Source organism: Canis lupus, chromosome 23 (assembly GCF_003254725.2).
Source record: "Canis lupus dingo isolate Sandy chromosome 23, ASM325472v2, whole genome shotgun sequence".
NCBI classification, from domain to species: domain Eukaryota; kingdom Metazoa; phylum Chordata; class Mammalia; order Carnivora; family Canidae; genus Canis; species Canis lupus.
In genome coordinates this window covers 17,839,519-17,859,655 of record NC_064265.1, presented here as the reverse complement: position 1 = coordinate 17,859,655, position 20,137 = coordinate 17,839,519, and the positions used below count along the sequence as shown (strand labels likewise).

At 39.1% G+C, this 20,137-nt stretch overlaps 1 long non-coding RNA gene across 1 annotated transcript in view; it reads left to right on the top strand.

The window, feature by feature from the left end:
• The first annotated feature begins 738 nt into the window (after nt 1–738).
• The window catches only part of LOC112668898 (uncharacterized), a 90,637-nt gene continuing 71,238 nt past the window's right edge, over nt 739–20,137 (top strand). The window contains exons 1-2 of the long non-coding RNA XR_003141934.3: nt 739–867; nt 4,991–5,231. This is a non-coding gene — a long non-coding RNA (uncharacterized LOC112668898). The remainder of the gene's footprint in view (nt 868–4,990; nt 5,232–20,137) is intronic.

The following is a 20,137-nucleotide window of genomic DNA, read 5'->3' as shown; positions in this document are numbered from 1 at the left end:
TTTTTAAAAGAAATGGAAGGTCTTTTTTTTTTAAAAAAAAAAATTTATTCATAAGAGTCACACACATACACACACACAGAGAGAGAGAGAGAGAGAGAGGCAGAGAGAGAAGCAGGCTCCACGCAGGGAGCCGGATATGGGACTCGATCTTTGTAACTCCGGGATCACGCCCTAAGCTGAAGGCAGACACTCAACCGCTGAGCCACCCAGGTGCCCCCAGACTCTTTTGATTATAAGTAATAAGCAGCCTAATTCAAGCTGACTTCAATTAAAAAAAAAAAAAAAGAAATGTTATTGGATAATTCTATCCAAAATCCAGGCTCAGGACTTTAAAAATTTAATAAAAGATCTGCTTTTTCTCTACACCAGCTTTACTTCCTCCACGTTGATTCTTTTCAAGTGATCTCTCTTTCTTGGCCACAACACAACTGCCAGCAACTCTACTTTATGTACTGTGAGGAGAAACCCTTATCTCAGCAGTCTTTTTTCTTTTTTGAAAGATTTTATTTATTTGAGAGAGAGAGAGAGCAGGTGCAGAGAGGAGAGGGAGAAGCAGGCTCCCTGCTGAGCAGGGGACCCTGGGACACTTAACCGATTGAGCCACCCAGGTGCTCTATTAGGCCAGCACTCTTAACCAGAATCCTTGGATTTGTTCTGATTGGACTGGTGGGTCACGTGTTCTCTCCTGACCCAATTACTGAGGCCAGGGGAACAGGTTCTATTGATTGGCCCGCCAAAGGCTGGATGACATGCTTTACCTAGATTCTGCTTCACAGAAGCCACGTAGATAGAGAGTGGGGGAAGCGCAGATACCTGCGGGAAACCCGGAGCTTTTGCTTTAAGAAGGATGAAAATGAGCTGGGGCAGGTGAGATACAAGTGTCCACTATTACGTATATATAAGACTCTATATTGTCTGTTTTCTACCTATTTCTCCTGCTTTGTCTAGCACAACAGTCCCCCTTGCTTTCTGTAATTCAGACACATGAATTTTTTGTTTTTATCAGATAGCATAACAGACTACCCTCAAACTTAGTGTCTTAAAACCATACTATTTAGCATTTCTCACGAGCCATGGATCAGCTTGGTGGTTCTGCTGATCTGAGTTGGGCTTTGTTAATGCTCTCCTTGCTTATTCTGCTTCTGTGCTTGGGTCATCAGAGGGATAGCTGGTTGAATAGCCCTGGCTGGGGTACCTGGGTGGCTCATACTGCCTTTGCCTCAGGATGTGATCCTGGGGTCCTGGGATCCAGTCTCACATCAGGCTGCCGGTAGGGAGCCTGCTTCTCCCTCTGCCTACATCTCTTCTCCTCTCTCTGTGTCTCTCATAAATAAATAAATAAAATCTTAAAAAAAAAAAAAGAATAGCCCTGGCTGGGATGATACAGGTTTGTTCCATGTGGTCTCTCCTCCTCTAGCAGGTTAGCTCAGGTTTGTTTTCATGATAGACTGACAGTCTGAGAGAGCAAGCAGCAGTGTCCAAGGTATCTTGAGGCCCACCCAACTTGGAACTGCCACTTTCACTACAAGCAACTGCAGAGCCAGCTCAGGATTGGTGTGTGGGTGTGGGTGTGGGTATGGGAGGGTACTATCAAAGGGTGTGGCCACAGGAAGGTGTGGACCCTGGAGCTCTTAACAGTAATCAATCCACCAGTCCTTTTCTAATTCTTCAAATAAATATGCTTTGCTTCTTCCTATTGCACTGTTTTTTTGCACTTGCTTTTCCTTTGGCATAGAATAAATACCCTTTGCCCCACACTTTGATTTCCTCCGTTAATTCCTACTTATCCTCTGTCCTCTCTAACTAGGTCAAACTGCTATGTTGTATGCACTAACATCACAATGGAGCTGTCTCTCAAAGCGGTTATCAAGGTTGGATTTTATATTTATCTGTGTGATTAGGCAATGACTATATGCCCACAGAAGCCTATAAACTCCTAGAGGAGAGGACTGGATTTTCTTTTTCTCTTTCTTTTAAATTTTCTTCTTTTTTTTTTTTTTTTGGCATGTTTTCTTCTTGTCATTTTAGGCTTGGCACATATACTTGGCAAATATTAGGCTATCAAAAATATTTGTCAACCAAATGTGTAATTGAATGAATATTCTGAGAAAGATTGTGCCCTGTAGAGTGCTCTGAAAAGATGATTGCCTGTCCTGCCTCACCAGTCTGTACGGCTCTAGGCCATGTATGTGTTCTTTACCATACTGTGGTAGTGGAGGGGATTGGGTATGTAACTTCCTGAGTGGGAGAAGAGCTGAAAACTTATTCTTGTATTGAGCCAAATAGGAGATGAAATGACAAGTTCAGTTCAAGCCACATATTCCTTGTGGTTCCTGCACATGGAGTTCCTGCAGCACAGTTGGGATGGAAGTAATTTTGTTCACAAATTACAGAAACAATAATCACCTTTCCTCTATGGGCATCGTTGGTTGAGAATTAATGCATGTTCAGGCATATGTTAACTCATTCATTTATTTATTCAACAAATGTTTATTGAAGACCGACTATATTTGAGAACTTTTGAATATAATCATGAATGAACATAGATGCAATGGAGTAAAATGGGGAAAAAAAGTGTTTGCTGAGGAAAACTCAGCATATGAATACACTTGGAATACTGGTAAGGTTCCCCCCCCCCCCTTTTTTAAAGAACAAAGAGAATCTGTTACTGAGATTTCTCAAATATGCTTTCTTTAGATATAAACGATTGAAAAGGAGGTGAATCACAGTGTCAAAATGAAAAAGTAAACCTTTTGCTGAAATATGAAGAAGAATATTGGAACGAGGAGAGGGAGAGAGAAATACGATTCAATGTAAATGATTCCGTCTGCTGCAGTAAAAAAATTTATATGTTTCTTCATTCTTCAAGTACTTCCATATTTCTAAAATGATGACCCTTTCCTTTTGAATAGGCTCAAGCCTTATGTGAAAGCCAGCCACAGAATTATAAGAACTTCCAAAATTTATTGAGGGACTGCAGGAAGATCACTTATTGGGTGAAGAGGAGAGGCAATAAACTTTAGATATTCAGTGGCTCTGTGGGACTGGTGCCAGCTGGGAGAAGGAAACCACTCACCATAGTTAACTCTAAGGAGGCCAAGCAAATTGCAGGGAGGGCTCCAATTCTTCGCCCTTCCCTTTATCCATGCCTTTTGCCATATTATTTTGCAGTTCCATCCCGATATGGGCAGCATAACCTGCCCTGCTCCTTGCCACTGAGGTCAACCATGAAACTTGCTTTGGCCAAAGGGATATTAGCAGCCAATGCCAGCAGAAGAGGCTTGACTTGGGGCCTGGTACATTGGGGCATACCTTTTTTCTTGGACCTCTCCCAACACTATGGAAACAAGTCCAGGCTGGCTTCTTGGTCTCAGGGGAAGGATGAAGGACACATGCAGCAGTGGTGGGCTGGATTGGTTGATTCTAGATTAGATCAGTCAACAGCCAGCCAAACCCAGAAATATAAATGATCCCATTCATAGGCAGCAGATCTGCACAGATGACTCCCGTTGACCCCAGGCGCAAATGCATCTGGAGCATGAGGTTATGGTTGCTATGCAACAACAGCTAACTCATACAGGATATACTTGACCTTCCAGACCTTCACTTGGCTGCTTGACTAAATCTGGAAAGGCAGTATAGGGTTTTGTAGAATATGAAAGAATTTAAATCTAAGTACAAAGATCAGTGTTCTCACTGAATTCAAGGGTTAAATGGTACACTTGAAAAGGAGTGGGCTCCAGAAACCCTGAATTCAGGTTCTAATTTTGCAGTATACTATTGCTGGTTGCACTTTGGATAGATACCTTAACTTCTGTTATGTCAGCCTCCCCTTTCTAAAATGAGGATAAATAACACTTCAGGCATTTTATGATAATTAACTAGCATAACACAGGAAAGATGCATGTGCCTACAGCTACATATATATGTTAGGGGTCAAATTGTAGTCCCCAGAAAGATATAATGGAGTCCCAATGCTAGGTACCTTTGAGTGTGACCTTATTTGAAAATAGGGTTATTGTAAGTATAATCAGGTTAAGACTAGATGGGCCCTAATTCACTAACTGATATCTTTATAAGTAGAGTGGGATTTGGAGACATACACAAGGACATTGGAGTGAGGCACTGGTGGGCCAATGGATGTAAGGACTGCCACTGAGGATTATTGGCAGCCACCAGAAGCTAGGAAGAGGCAAGGAAAGATTCTTCCCTAGAGTCTTCAGAGGGAGTGTAGGCCTGCTTGATATTAGACTCTCCCAGCTCTCAGAACTCTGAATGAATAAATTTCTGTTGTGTTGAGCCACTGGGTTTGTTGTGCTTTGTCATGGCAGCCCTAGGGAACTCATGATATGAGTGTTAGGTGTTGTGCTAAATTATGCATTTTACAAAGAAAGAGTCACCTTGTTTATGAGTATCTGTGAGTCACCTTTGGGGACTTCAGAAATACCAAGGAATAGGATCTTTTTTTTTGGATTCTGAGTTCCTACAGGTGAACTAACTAAGCTTATGGAATCTGAGTATTAATATTAATGTGAACTCAATTGTGCACTCAAAAGAATAAAGCTCAAGGGATTTCTCATTACTTAGTGGAGTAATAGTATGTAAAAATATTTAATAATCACTAGTATTTATCAAGTTCTTAGTACTGTTCTCAGTGTTTTTTTATATATTAACTCATTTAAACATTTCGATAACACTGTGAGGTACTGAATCACTCAGGGTTTAACTGGGACTGACCAGCAAAACCCTATCCTGAATATGTAAAACAGAGGGGGTTACTACACAGGTGATGGAATTGATAGATGTCAAAAAGGGACATTGAAACACCTTAGGTTCATAGCATCAGGAAGCTGCTATCACATCTGGGCTGGAAGAATGATGAGAGGAGGCAGTGTTGCAAGAGGCCAGTGGGGAATGGTCACTGGGTCACAGTCAAGGTTGTAATCCTAGCAGGCTTATCTTTTTTTTTTTTTTTTTTTTTTTTTTTTAGATTTTATTTATTCATGAGAGATACAACAAGAGAAGCAAAGACATAGGCAGAGGGAGAAGCAGACTACCTGCAGGAAGCCTGATGAAGGACTCGATTCCAAGACCCTAGAATCATGACCTGAGCCAAAGGCAGACACTCAACCACTGAGCCACCCAGGCATCACCTTAGCAGGCTAATCCTGAGAGAGCTGGAGCTGTGGAGGAAGAGAAGACATTGCAGAAAGCCTGTCCGAGGAGGAAAGGTGGGGAAAGAGGTTTTCTAGCTTTTTCTTTCCTCTAACCCTCTACTCATTAATGCCACCTACTGGCTGAACCCACTGGGAGTCAGTTGATGTGGGAGCTACGGAGCAGAGCAGGGTATAAAGAGTTCTGGGATCCATTAGGTATTTTTTGAGATAAAAAACGGGAGTAAAGTAACTCGCCTGAGGTCACACAGCTGGAGCTGAGATTTGAACCTAGGCCATTTGGCTCAAGTCTGTGCTCTTGTTCACTGTCCGCAGTGCTGTACTGGATTCAGAAGGAGAATAGAAGCAGGGATGCCAGTGTGGAGGTTGTCATGATTGTCCATAGCTAGACATTCAGGGCCTGGATCAGATTCCTATCAGTGGTAGTGAATAAAATAGATTTCTTTGAGAGATATGACAAACTAGAGAATTACTTGATTAGGAAAATGTGAAAGGACATAGCATTTTGTCATATAAACAGAGAAGAGAGAGACTATTTTTATTACTTATTTATTATTTGTTTTTTGAGAGAGACCATTTATTTGAACTGTAACTGTTCAATTTCAAATCAGAAAATGAGTGAGGCAGCAAGATGGGATTTAAAAAAAAATTCCTACATTCATTATAACAAATTTCACCTCCAGAAAATGATTTGAGGTGTCTCTGGAAGTCTGCATTTTCCTTTTGTGAAACTTCCAAAGTTGTTTCTCTTTTATAGTTTCCTTTTATCATCTGCCTCAAGACACAAGCTGGTTATGTTTTTCTCAATAAATAACAGTGTTCTAAGATATTTTTTTTCTTTGCAACTTGGAACCATGAGCCTAAGATGACAGTAGTAAAATTAGAAGTGTTGTTTTATGCACAATTTACTTTCTAGTCTAGGAGGTACAGAATAAAATAAGGAATAGTTAACTAATCACGCTAGGAAACACTGTTGCATTTTTCTTTCTTTTTTTTAATGATTTGTTAGCTAAGTTTAATTAAGAAAATCAACAAATCTGCTAGAAACTGATAATTACTTGAATAATGGGTGATACAAATCCATTCTAAAAATATAAGCTGTGAAAAAAGGAAAAACCAGCTACAAGAAGCATAAATGTTCTTTCTAATGGACATGGCATATGGGAGAGAGATTGCATATACAGATTAAGTATTTCAATTTATTTCAACTTGACCAAAACAAATGCCAGTCTGCATGACTTAGATAACCCTGAATCCCCTTTTACTTCAGTTACTGCATTTTGCCATTGACTGGAATTATCCAGGTGATTGCATTAAGTGTCTCTGCTTTGCCCGTGCAGATAAACATAGGGTGTGACAGTTTCCATTTCATGCAGGTGAGTGAAAGCAAAACCATACAGGAAATGCCACTTGACAGATCTGAGTTTTCCTTGAGCATTGGAGATTGTACCTTCTCTGTGTCAGTAATGGAATATGTAAAGGACGTGTGGGTCTTTGGTTTCAGTCCATGGGAAATATGTCGGGTACTGATGTCTGTGTGGTTTAAATCATACAACATTGTGAACCTCCCCATCAGCTTAATTTATTCAAGCAGAGCTTGGACAAATATTGGGCAGGACCATCATAAACAAAGGCCTGAAATTCAGGATCCAATTGAACTGATTAGCTGAGGTTCCTTTCAACGTTGTGATTATTTGAATATATAAAATCTCAAAACTTTGTCTTTACAAGCATGATTGAATCTTATGGGGTTAAAACCAGCCTTATTTTCTATGGGAGTGCTTGATAAAGTGATCCCGAAGGAAACAAACATATGCCTATTTGGTTCCACACTATTTCAGTTCCTGTTATGTATATTTGGATGAAGATTCTGGTTAAGGGACTGTTTTACTGACACAAACTGTGGACTTTACCTAAGAGTGCAGAATTTAGACTGCAAGTGCAAATGGATTTCACTGGGAACAGTGGTTCTGAAACTGGAATACCTATAGAGGTTCATAAACATAATTATGGGGGCTACTAAATTATATTCCACATTTTAAAAATGTGGAAGTAAGTTTTAAAAGTAAAAAGAAATTTGAAAATCAAAATATCCAATTGAAAATTCTGTATGTCTGTGATGAATAGATATTATGAAATCCAAGCTTAAATGCAGTCTTGTTGGTGGAGAAACATTTTTTTAATATGGGGTTTATGAGAGAGAAGTGAGAAAATGTGTCTTTAATGCTTATTAGGGTTGGAATTACTGATCTTGTTCAAGCCCTTTGTTTTTCTCAGATAAGATGATTGAGGTCAGAGCTAGAGTGGTTTCCTTTAAAGCCACAGAGATCTGTAGTGGCTTTACTTGTACTAGACATGAAATCTAGAGATTTCTAGGGAAAAAGGCCAGAACTCACATGTGAAGAACTTTCTGAGGGAGAAATAACAAATCTAGGAAGTTCTCTTATCCTTGGTTACATATGAATTTATCCAGGACAATGTACATGCATGAAAATATTTTATCATAAACATTTTCAAAATTATCTCTTCCACTACCATCAAAACTTATTTTCAATAGGGTTACAAAATATAGATGTATTTTGCCCTTAGGGAACCTGTGTATATACCCCTTTAGGTATGGTTACCTTTTATAGATAAAGCTTTGAGTGCATGCAGGTGTCAGAAGCTTCAATGATAGTATAGAGCTAATTAATTTGTTATCATGAATCTGTAAAGACTAAATAGAGTATATGGAAAATAACCTTTAAAGCTCCAAATTGAAGAAGTGGATAATTGAGGTAAAATATCTACATAAAGTGGTTTATAGGAACCATACGGATAAAGATAAACAGAACATTTAGATATACTTAAATATTTTCAGGTACTATGTTTTATCTAATAGAAGACATTATATTAGTCAGGTTCTATATAGGGAAAGATGAATCATACCAAGTATTTCTGATTGAGGCAATTTAATACAGGAACTGGTAATGCAGGTGTTGGAGGTTACAAGTACAAAAAGTGGATGGAGGGTTCCCATGATATGGACACTGTAGTAAACAGTTACCATGGTAGGGAATAAAAAGAAATGGGTCCACCGAATCTGGGGGCTTGGTGCTGTGTGGCTGGTGCTTGAACCTCTGGGGCCTACAGTGTGGCTGATGTGGGCATGGGTGGTCATCTCTTAGAAGACTATTCTATGGCTGGTTCTGGAACTGCCAAAAGAATCTTGAGTCTGAAGCTATAGCAGCCCTCCATTATTGGAGCAAAGCTGACAGGAGCTAGACACAGAAAATAAGTCCTTTCTTCCCCTTTCCCACCTTCTAGGCTCCTTATTGGGTCTCCCATCAGCAGAGCCTACTGGGGAGCCATGAGGCAGGGAAATGTGGGATCTGTGGTTTATCAGAGAGTAGGTTAGATTGGCTGCTGAGAGGAATAAAGAAATAATCTGCACAGATGCCACTCATCCTAAAATATCTCATTATTTTATCTATACTTAGGGAGGAAAAACTGATGGATCACCATATAAAGCTTTAACATCTTAGAATTTTTTATCCCTGTGTTATGGAATGACTTGTGTGTCTTGTGTCTCAAAACTCGTGTGTTGAAGCACTCAGGCTCAGTACCCCAGAATGTGACTACATTTGGAGATAGGGCCTTGAAAGAGGTGATTAAGTTAAATGAGGTCTTTAGAGTGGGTCTTACTCCAATCTAATCAGTGTCCTTGTAAGAGGAGATTAGGACACACAGAAGAAAGACACCAGGGATGGTATTTTGTTATCATTTTTAAATGGTGCTTAAACTCAACACATAAAAGGCCAACAATTCACATACTAGCTGAAGTTGCAACATTATGGACATCTATGAACATCTATGATGAGGGTTACACACATGCAGGCAAGTAGAACAGTAGCCTGGGGACACCTGGGTGGCTCAGTGGTTGAGTGTCATGATCCTGGGATTGTGTCCCGCATCAGGCTCCCTGCAGGGAGCCTGCTGCTCCCTCTGCCTGTGTCCCTGCGTTTCTCTCTGTGTCTCTCATGAATAGGTAAATGAAATCTTAGGAAAACAAACAAACAAACAAACAAACAAACCCAGTAGCCTGGCCACTTGTCAGATGTAGCCCAGTTCCTAAGATCTAAAATGAGAAAAAAATGTACATCTTAGACTTAACACAATGCAGTCATTCCTTTATTCTTTTACCTTTCACGTGTCACAATTCCATATCAGGTCTATTCTGTCTAGAAACTGGTTTTTTTTAAGCACTTAATGTTCAAGGAGTTCTGAACCCATGTGTTTTGGTGAATTTAAGAGCTATATTCTTTATGTGGCCATTGACTCAGAAATCTAAGAGAAAAGGGATAATTCAGTATTGACTTGCAAGTTAAAAGCAACCTGTTAGGTGTAATTTTAACGCGCAAATCAAGAGTCCTCTTACCACAGAAGACTTATCTGCCAGCCAATGGAATCCTTATGGTGCCAAGTCAGTGGGGGTATGGCTAAGGGAAGGAAGACTGCAAAAACCCAAACCATGATTTGACCCAACTTCTATCTGGACAGAAAGGAGACTGGAGTGGGGGGAGTTGCTCAGAACCACACAGCAGAAATTTCTGTTATATTATTTATCTGAAAGTTCAAGCTTTAACATTTAAAATCACTATTGCAAATATAAGATTTTGCCATGTCCATGATATGTATATATGTATGAAAATATATGCTTTCTTTCATTAAATTGCCAATTTTTCATCTCCCTGTCCTTATTTATTTTCTCTAGGGCTCCCAGAAAAAACATGCCATATATATATATATGCAAGTTAACAGAATATTATGGAGCTATCACAGAGAACAATAATCCTTAGACAAGGGATTTCGACTTTTACCAGTTTGAGAACAATCAGTAATTTCCTTCTCTGCAGTCCCACTGGGGTGAAATGTTCCCCTTTACAAATGCTGTCCCCAAACTATAATTAAGCAATTATCTTCTAGTTTCCAGCACTGAATTTTTTCTTTGTCTTCGGGACTCTGTTTGAATGGTATTATTTTAAGATGCATTCAATTCTCTGTCCCAGTGCCCAAAACTCTATCACTCTTTGGCTTCTTCATACATCCTATCCATTAAGTATTGTGTCAGAAGCTTGTGGTTGCAAGTAAAAGAAAATGGGAGTCAAATAGGCTTCAACAGTAGAAGGGATTTATTGGCTCACACTCCCAAAAAGTTTAGAGATGAGGCAGCTCTTAAACATGGTTGCTTATTTTGTGATTCTCTACACCTTGCTTTCCTAAGTTATCTTTCTGATGCCTAATGGTCATGAGATGGCAACCGGGAGACTGTGGTTTTCCATAATTACTGAGCAGATTTTCTGAGTACTATACAGACTGGACTGCCCCAGAGCAAAGATAAATACCTACTTAGCAATAGCCAATATATGGAAACAACCTAAGTGACCATCAATGGATAGATGGATAAAGAAGATGTGGTATATATACACAGTGGAATACGATTTAGCCATGAAAAAGAAGGCCATCTTACAATTTGTAACAACATGGATGGACCTTGTGGACACTATGCTAAGTGAAGTAAACCAGACAGGCAAGGACAAATACCACATAGTATCACTTAGGAAATCTAAAAAAGAAAAACAAAAGTCAAACTCCCAAACAGAGAAGACAAGTAGTTGCCAGAGGTCGGGAAATAAGAAGCTAGGAGAAAGAGTTCAAACTTGTAGCTATAAGATAAATAAGGTCTGAGAATCTCATGTAAAATCTTGTGAAAGGAGGTTAGAGATGCTGTTTTACATAACTGAAATCTGTTAAGAGAGCAGAACTTAAATATTCTCACCAAGAAAAAAAAGAGAGAAGTAGGTGAGGTGATGGATGTGTTAATTAACTAGATGGGAGAAATCCTCCCACAACGTGTATGTGTATGTGTGTGTGTTTGTGTGTGTAAAGTCAAATCACCACAATGTATGTGTTAAATCTCTTACAATTTTATTTGTAAGTTATACCTCAGTAAATCTGAAATTTTTTTAAGAAGGGGAAAAAAGAAAAGGATTTGTTTGGTCTATCTGGTAAATGACTTTTGACAAAGGAGGTGCAATGTCTATGATTGGTTTGACCCATCAGATCCTGCCCTGGAGCTGGGTTTGGTGGAGGAGAATAGATAGATACTGGGGAGCTAAAAACAATACATGCCCTAGGCTCATGCTTATTTTACTTTCCTCTGTATGTTTTTTCTCATACTCTGCAATTTTTGTTTCTGATTTTTTTTCTTGCTGATCCCAAATACTGCCATTTAAGTTTGGTTATTGCTAAATGCCTTGTTTTAACTAAATGTAGGTTCCTTTTCTTCCATAATGTGAGCACACAAAGAATGAGAGAAACCAAAGCAAGTTTTCATTGCCTTCTCATTCATGTTCTTTTCCATGCTCCCTGGACACAGTGGCCAGCAGGAGGAGGTGTAATGGGCATGTCTCAGCAGCCTGCAGCCCCTGAAGGACCTGGTTTGGCCTCATTTCGTCAGGGAAGTTTCAGCAGTTGTGCCAACAGGCTGCAAGTGAAATAGATAAAATCTATTCTATCTATTCTCAGGGTGTCTGGGAGAGAGCCACAGGGTTTGCCAATCTCATAGGACATTCAACTAAAGTCACAATTGTTAACAATGGCCAAGAACCCAGGGGCTACTCTGGGAAAACAAACATAATACAACAATTCTATCAAATAGTATTACCAAGTGCCATTATATTCTTAAATTTTGAATTTAGCATTAGTCCCTACATAAAAACTATAGAAATATAATGATGTTGTAACCCTTTTCTTGTATCTTAATTCTGTCAGGCTTTGAGTAATTGAGGACCCGTCTGGGGACCACACTTTTATAAATATCACATAAGCCATTCAGTGGAGCCAAATAGTTATTTATAATATATTAGCACGCTTAATGTATGCATTGCTATATTTTGTTATAAACATTACTAGCTATGTAGTTCTTTTCAGAATCAAGACTCAGTGAGTCCAAAGATTAACCTCTTATTCATTTAGTGTTTTTTAAAAAAATCCAAATAGAATAGGTATGTAGTTTTGAAATTAAATAATACTGCAAATCTAATAATGATAAAGACCCTCAAATCTTGCCATTCTCACCTCTATCAACTTTCAGATTTTTTTTTGGGGGGGGGGGAGGTGGATATTTACCTCCATATGTAATATAATTATACTGCTACCTTTTGATTCTACTAAGAGAGTTTTGTTTTCTTACCCACATATCCTAACCTTGACTGACACATTCATGTCCTCTGTTCCTATCACACTATTCCTTCCTCCTTGACTCTGCTAATGCAGTATAGTCATGTCATAATGCTGTATTAAATCAATACTGTGCCTCCGTTATTATATCTATGTAAATATTATTCCCAGCTGAGCCAACTTGTGTAATACGATTGCATTTTTTTTTGGTTGTGTTTCAATAATTTCTCCATCTTTCCTGTTGCTTAGTTTAATCTTTCACTGTCATTAAGTCTGTTCTTCTTGCCCCGACCCCAGTCTCTGCCTGATGTATAAAGCTCTTCTCCACACAGCCCTGCACATCAGCAACCTCTTGACTCCATTTTCTCCAGAGAAGTCTGTGCTGAGTCCCAGAACCTCTTGCTCTATCTAGGACTTGTTCCTGAGGCTGGCACATAGCTGTCATCTGGGGACTTTCTTTTTTCAGTGCTGGGATTCCTGAGAGAGCAAAATATTAACATTATCTTGGAAGGTGCAAATTCATTCTATCAAAAACCTGTCTGTGCCACTCTGGTAGTCACTGGAAAGGCTCAAGAGCTAGAAAATGAATATCAAAGGCAGATTTTATCAGAGGGAATAAGGCATATACGGGATTCATCGTTGAAGCAAGCAAAAAAAAAAAGAATTATGTTTTCCATATCATTGTAACTTGATCATTGATATTTAGTGTTTCTGTTGGATTTATGCAAGTATTTTACTCTTTTATTTTTCCTTCCAATTTTTTCTTCTATTTCTTTAGTGCTATCTACCCATCTTTCGGACCACCAACTTTTGTGTCACTTCTGTAATCTATTTGACTTCTGGACTTATGACCTCAAGGTTATCATATAACTTTTGTTCTCCTTCAAACTTTTAAAACTTTGGTTAAGTTAGTAAATCTGAAAATAAATGAAAATGTTGATGAAACAAATGTTCATATTATGCATGCAATTAATATAATTATTTTATATACTATATTGAGTTCCAAATCCTATGTGTTTAATTAAGCACACTATCAACATTCTAATCTTAATTTTAAAAGTTAAAAAGATACATGCTCAGAAACACATACATCCTTATAAAGTTATTCCCTTTTCACCTATTAATGTCAATGTTTATCAAATAACAGATTTGATTTTTACAGTATCACTGGATGCTTACCTGTCCATTAACTGAAATGGTCGTAATGAATTCAGTTCACCTCTAGCCAAACCTACCTGAATATGTATAAAACATACCTGAGCACACAGATATATAGGTAGGGAAAGAGAGATAGCTTGATACATGGCATCTCACTTATGGAGCATTTACTGTGTGCATTGTTCTAACTGCTATATTTGCACTAACATTGTGAATTCTTATTACAGTTTAATGAAATTGGTATTGTTATGGCCTCCATTTTAAAGACAGGAAAATGGATGTAAAAGTGTCCACAGTCACATAGCTAATAAAATGGTAGGGCCAGTATTTTAATCCCTATCTGCCTGACTCATAGCTGGAGTTCTCAGTTACACTACAATACAGAGCATGTGTTAAAACCTGATAGTAACCAACAAGCTATCAATTGGGTCTCATATGAGGAGTGTCAGTTTTCAAGCACTGCATCATAATCTATATATATATGAACACTCTTTTACATGTCATTTGAGAACATATACGCACTTTTCTGTTGGGTATACCTGACAGTGTAATTATTAGACATATAGTAAGGCTACGTTCAGCTTTAGTAAATACCACTAAAGATTTTCCTAAAGTTCCAATTTATACTCCTTCCAATGGTAGCACTTGAAATTTCCAGTTTCTGGTTAATAATTGATATTGTTGGTTTTTCTTATTTTAGGCATTTGGTTGGATTGTCAATGGCATCTCTTTGGAGTTTCAGTTTGTATTTCCCTGATGCCTAATGAAGCTGATACCATTTCATACTTAATGGCCACTTGGATACCTACTTTTTTGAAGTGTCTGTTCTAATCTCTTGTCCATTTCTTTCTTTCTTCCTACTTTCTTTTTAAGTATTTATTTATTTGTTTGAAAGAGAGAGAGTACAAGCAGGGGGAGGGGCAGAGGGAGAGAACCTCAAGGAAATTGGACTCCCTGCTGAGCATGGAACCCAGTGCAACCCCATGACCCATGAGATCATGACTTGAGCTGAAATTATAATCCAGACCCTTAACCAACTGAGCCATAAAGGTGTACCACCTTTGGTCCATTTTTCTATTTGGTTGTCTGGTTGATAATACTTAATGGCTTCATAATAATTTGGGGCCATATTTTTAGGAGCATGGAACAATCCCACTACTGCTGGGCATTTTGCTGTATAGAGTTGTTGCAGCTTATTGAATGTAACTCTAGTTCCACAAAGTTGCATAGGGGAAAAATGCCTCTCCACGTTTCTTCAGAAATTAAAAGCTGTCATAAACAATATATATTTTTGGCAACTGATATTTAACACCTGACCTGTTAGTGGGGCACTTTTTTTTCTATCCCAATTGCCATATGCTCCCAGGTGACAACTCTGAGAATGCTTACCTCTTAGACAAATGCTGACCTGTCACTGCTTGACATATGGTGAGTTGTAGGTAGACCTTTGCTTCCCTATAGGGCATCTGCTACCCACTGATTTCCTGGAGAGGTCAACATGCTTCTGGTCATATGCCTATCTAAGCCATACAACAGTGACACTTCCTTTTCCCTGGGGCAAGAAGCCCAACCCATGTCAGCGCCCCACCAGTTTTTTTACTTGGCATGAATTAGAAAATGACTTTTTAAAAGTAGAGATTTGAGTAGTGTTTTATCATTAAAAGGTGGGAGTAGAAATGGGACATTGATGGTAAATATACATGAGTTGCTCAACCTATGTGAAAGTCAAATTTCTTATTGGCAAAATGGGGATAATTATACAGGAGCCACTTTTCAATGTTGTTGTGAGGTTAGAGATAATATATATAACAGGACCAATCCAGAGAAGTGTTTAGCTGTAAAGAAAGGGCATAAAAGGCCTTGTTTCATGTATCTATTATGTATGCAAACCACATCAAAACTTAGTGGCCTTAATAGGTCTCAGAAGGCCAAAGTCAAGGCCAACTGGCATTTATCTGGAGGCTTGAGGGGAGGAATTCCACTTCTAAGTTCATTCAGGTTGTTAGCAGAAGCCAGTGTTTTGTTGGTTGGAAGAGGGTTGGAAGCTTGCAGGAGGAAGGGGACCACTCATTGCTTATGGAGACAAGTGCCCCCTGTATCTTCAAACCAACAAGAATGCACTGAGTCCTTCTCAGGTTTTAAATCTGTCTTCTTCTTCTGCCACCAACCTGGGGAGCTGGACTTTTATCTTCCAGGTAAAATGAGGGAGTGGAGGCCTGCCACATTTTAGGATGTTCACTGGACTTCCAGTGCCAGTAACTAGATCTCTATGCCTGAGGATTTTTCTGGAACCCCAGAAAGCTGCTGCTCTGCCTGTGTAAAAATAAAGATAGGCTAACAACTTGTCATCAGACACTGATTGAGCACCCTTCAAGCGATGCCTGATGATGGCGTATAAATATCCCCCATACCTCTGAGTGTTAGTTTCTTAGAACTTCTCTAACAAAATACAGAAACGTGTTCTTCCACACTTCTGGAGATCAGAAGTGCAAAACCAAGGTGTTACCAGGACCACGCTCTCTCTAAGACTCTGGCTAGAACCCTTCCTTGCCTCACCCTAGCTTGTACTGTCACCAATGATCATTGGTGTTTCTTAGCTTGGAGCTGTATGAGTCCAGCTCTGTCTCCATCTTCACATGATATTCTTCCCTCTTATCTTCACATCATCTTCTTATAATGGTACCAGTCATATTGGATTCAAGGCCTACCTTATTCCAGGATGACCATATCTTTACTGAACTAATTACATTTGCAATGACCCTATTTACAAATAAGTTTACATTCTGAGGTCCTGGGTGTAAGGACTTCAATATATTTTTTGGGGGGACATAAATCAACACATAACACTTACAGTGAGAAAATTCTTCTGTATGAATTGTACAACATTTCCCACTTTCTCCAGAGGATTAAATTTTGGTTGCCACTGTGGTAACTGGCTCTGTAACACTTTTATTGGCTGCCTTCACTCCCCCTACCATCTCTCTCCTCCTCCCTGATGGTGTTCCCTTTATGTCCTAAAAAAGCTTTCTATACTCAAGTCCTTATCTCAAAAATAACAAAAATAATAAAGATTTTTGAGGGTGGGCTAACCTGTTCAAAACCTACCTTTTGGACTTTAGTGGACAGTGTCCCAAAATTTGGGGTCAAGGGTGACACATTCAAGGCTCTGGAGTTAAATAGAAGCAAAGTCATGCCATAGCTATTTCCATTCTAGATGGGACATAAAAAAGACAGACTCTGTTGGTATACAGGAAGGTATCTTGCCTTCTATAAATCTTGCTGGTACCTTCTTCTTAAATTCTGCTTAGAACCAGAAGATTGCATACCTCCATCAAAGATAATGACAAATAGCTTTGAGCCCTTAATTGTGTTATCTGAGATTTTTACTGTTTATAAAAACAGTCCTGGTAGAGGTTCAACTGTGGTCAATTTAAGGATTATGTCTTTTTCTAGGTTAGTCTCAGGGTTTCTTACACTTTCAGCTTACTTAAGAATTCCTAAACATAAAATTTCCAAAAAACTCCTTGACTCAGTTCCTCCATCAATTTAACTTAGTACTTAATACGCTGTAAGGAGTTGTTGCAAAGCAGGAAAACAGAAGACACATTCTCACTCCTTAAGAAAAAGAAAGGCAACACAATAATTATTAACAAGAATAACCAACACAACATCAAAGATAATAATGGTGTGAAATCAAAGGATGGGGAAAGTTGGTAAAGGGCAAAGTCAGGTTATTTTTATAACTCAGTCTCTTGTGCCTGCCACAGAATTATCCAGGAGTGATCATGAATGCAATGGTCATAAATTTATTTCACATATGAAGAATCATTTGTGACAACCTTGAAACTAAGATCTAGATGAGCAAAGAAATATGTAATCAACCCTTTGACCCCTGTGTGATTATCCTTTCTGATTCCTTTAGCAGCTGAATCCCTGAGAACATGCTCCCCATTTTCTCATTCAGCTCTCTGGCCATGAATGTAATCTTGTGCCTGTAAGGTCATATCTGTCTGGAGTGCAGTGTCTGAGGTCATGCCCCCTGCCTTTATGTAGGTATGTCAGTATCAGCATCAGAGCAGACATGAGAGGCCCACAAGATTTGGTTTCTTTCTTTTTTTAAATTTTATTTAATTTATTTGACAGAGAGAGAGAGAGTGCATGTGAACAGGGGGAGGGGCAGAGGAAGAGGGGAAGCAGGTTTCCTGCTGAGCACAGAGCTAGAAATGACCCCATCCCATGACCCCAGATCATGACCTGAGTGGAAATCAATAGTTACACACCTAGCCGACTGAGCTACCCTCGCACCCCAAGGTTCAGTTTCTGATTAGATATGATGTTTGTATGGTGCCACAGCTTATAGCTCATGCATTTATTATATTAACTATTGTATTCTGCATTGAATTCCAGCAATGGTTCATTTGATATGTATCCTCAGCACTTAGCAGAGTCTTACCCATAGGGAATGCTCAATATATGTTTGTTAAAGAAATTAATTGCTTAGAAATTTCCGAAGATGAGGTCTATGACAGAGCATAAAACCCTAAGGAGTAAGCTTAGAGTTGAATATACACATGAAAGATGAGGGTGATCACCCATGAAAACAAGCCACATAATCAGATGCTAAAAATTCCAAGTATGCATAATGAAGATATGCAAACAGCCCCTAAAGAATGATAGCTTTGTCTAGATCCTTTTTACTGGAGATTGTTTGTAAGCTGATTCTATTCACTTGGTGGGCAAGTGATAGCATTCCTTTAACACATGACCTGGAGAGTAAAGAAATGAGAAAAAGAAAATGGGCTGAACAGGTCTTGGCAAATGTGTATTGCTCAGTAGTGAGGGATGCTCTGTATCAAATGGAGCTCAATTCCTAGTGGAGGTTGCCCTTACTTTAAAAAAATCATCTGTTCTATGAGATATGCATGTACATAACCAATTCTTAGTATCACATTAAACAATCACAGAGCCAATACCATATCATGTGTGGAATGATTGTTATGTCTCTGGCGTGCTCTTCTTATGGGGTGCTTTGTGGTATTACTCAGATAGCAGCACTATATTGCCCAAAGTCAGGAGCCATCCTGGGCATGGGAGGGAGTGCTCTGCTGGACATGGCCACAGACCAAACAGGGAGACCCTGGCTTTTTCCTTAGTCAACACGTAAAGGAGGTGGCCAGCAGTTCACTTGGAGTGTTGGAGACGCAAAGATCACTCTGAAAAAAGAATGCTATATGCTTGCCGATGCAGAAACCAAGGATTATTTTCAATCAGTAAGCAAAGGCCCTGAAATAATACAATAGCCACCATGAGTAGAGCTCCTACTCTGTGCCAAACATTACGTGTGCCCCGTAAGTAAACCTTAGCACAATGCTGTCAAATAGGTGTGCCTGCAGATGAGAGATAAGAAAAAAGATGTGAAATGAGCGCCAGGTCTCAAAATTGTAAGAAGCAGAACAAGACTCAAAACTAGGTTTGTGAGATTCTACAGATCTGAAGTCTTCACAGTACACTGCCCTGTAGTGGCTTCCTATAGAAGAGAGCAGGACAAGGCTTTATTTGCTATGTTAGTGAGGGTTAGCAAGCCTGAAAACAGAAGAAGAATCCAAACCAGACAATTATCATGACAGTTCAGGGTTGTTATCAGGTCCCTAATACAGGAGCAACCTGGACTGGTCTTAGAATTCACTGAATGCTGTCATGCTCACAAATTAATAAGTCTACTTTTATCATCCAGGAATGCATAGATTTAAAGAATCTCTTCCAAGTCTTATCACAGATACTGATCTTGCTCAACACCGGGGATTCAAGATTCTAGTCTTTAAAGTCAGACAAATCTTTCAATGGACAGACACCAATGTAGACTACTGTTAGCACAAGCCTTGTCCCTCCACACACTGAAGTTGCCTTCAACAAATAAAAGTGACTGTCCTCAAAGAACTTCCAGTTTACGAATAACCGACTTAAATTTATGAAAACAGACCAGTCTCCTGACATTTCCACGTGAACTTCTGCAGGTTGTCACACAATGAGATTAAAAGCCTGTAAAATTATAAGGGGCATGCGCTGGACTTCTCCTATTCCATAGAACTTGTCATCTGAGACTGATAGGATGAGATAGAGTCTGCAGAGAAATGTTCAGTAAGATTTATAAAAGGGATTAGCATTTAAGCAAGTAAAAATAGCACCTGTGGTCATGTCAGGGAGACCACAATTTCTAAACATTATTAGGGGTCATTGTTCCATTTCTAGATGTAAATTGCTCCCTAGCTAGAGTAGGAAGAAATTTTGTCCTCCTCCTACAAGGGCAAGATATTACAAGTCTCCCTTCCCTGTCCTCAACCTGGCCTTGACAGGTAGGAGATCTCACTCCATAATTCAGTGTCTGTGAGTAGCACAAAATAGAAAGTGTCTGTAATCAAGCTTGGGGGGAACTGTCTCAAGTTTGAATTTACCAAAGGGGATCTTTAGAAAGGGCAAGAAAGAAAGCAAAGGTATGCAAATAGAGCCAGGAAGGGGGAGATTAAATGTTGCTATTTGAATGTACAAATCTCTTCATGTTTAATAAATACTCACTGATCTAGAAA